Source organism: Epinephelus fuscoguttatus, linkage group LG6 (genome assembly GCF_011397635.1).
Source record: "Epinephelus fuscoguttatus linkage group LG6, E.fuscoguttatus.final_Chr_v1".
Taxonomy (NCBI): Eukaryota; Metazoa; Chordata; class Actinopteri; order Perciformes; family Serranidae; genus Epinephelus; species Epinephelus fuscoguttatus.
Window position 1 is genome coordinate 21,485,100 of NC_064757.1, and position 1,449 is coordinate 21,486,548.

The window sequence follows — 1,449 nt, forward strand, 5'->3', positions numbered from 1 at the left end:
CTGCAGTGTCTCCGCTGTAGCTTTATTGATCTGAGCCTATCCACAGACCCCTGTGCGCACCCCACCCCCCAAAAACCGCTCCACATCTGGCTGATGCATCCGCTTCCCTCCCACTCAGATCACTGTCAGCATTTGAACTGCCTACGTCACGACACCGTCCTCCGCAGTGACGTCACTCGGTGCTCAAGGGACTGATGCCATTTCATGCTTTATTGTTTTATAAGAAGTTTATTGGGGAAGTGGCGTACTCGCCGAAATGCTGAAAAGAAAATGTTAGTGCAAGGCTGTGGTATTGTCCCCTCCCTGAGTTTTCTGAATCTACACGCAGCAGTATTATTATTGGACGATTATGTCCAGTGATCAGGTCGCTTCTCACTTTAATGAAACATAATTTATCTAAAAAACAATCGAATAAAGAACCCAGTGTCAATTAATCAATTGTCATAGCGGCCTGCACATCTGTTTGATTTAAAATGACTTATGCACACTTACATAATAATTTATCAACTGTACACCTTGTTCTCTTTCTTATCATTCTTTTATATCCTTCATATTCTCTTGTCTTGGTCTCTGTGAGCTGTTTTATGTTTTTTTTAGCCTAATTAATCTTAATAAAGTCCTAAAAGGGTCATCTGGGGTCACATCTAATTCTGAACTTCTGGCATGGGAGGGGATAGCTCTTTTAAGGATGGCATCAGTCAATCTAAAAATGACCGTATATCAACATAAGTCCTAGAATATCCAGAGGCTATAAACCAGACATGCTAGAGACTCATGATGATGAATGAATGTAATAATAATGGACACAGCGGGTCACATAACTCACAAAGTAACGGCTGTAACAGTGACAAGACTCATTACAATAACAAATCGAAAAGAAATTATGGGCTTGCACCATCAGTCTCGTGTTGGCTGTGTTTGTGATTAGTGTCAGTTATGTCAGTCCTATTGTTTTTTCATCATTCTTATCTAATCATTGACGTAGGCTACCATATTGGACTCGTACCCTAAAATAGCATCCATTAATGTTATGTTTGCAACATTAGACAGATTAAACATGTGGATTTGAACATTTTGTCCTGCAAAAGAGAAGAGACAGACCAACTGGAGTGAAAATGTCATCTAGAGATAAATCCCGAAGCTGCACCACAGACAATAGATAATGAACAACCTGCCTGCAGCCATGATGATTTTACTGGTGAGTGGGCTTATCTGTGTCACAGCTTCAAGCTCTATATTCAAATTTAACCCATTTGCATGTACAGTACTCCGAATGAAACCACTTAAAGCTTTGGTGTACTGCATTTTTATTCAATCTTGATTTCACTGTCCAGTATTATTGATACAGCACAGTGTAGTTTTTGTGCTCTTGGGTGGATTTTCCCTTTAACTATTACGGCTACGTCCCCTTTAAATCGAGCCCAATTACGTCATGGCTTCAATGCGGAA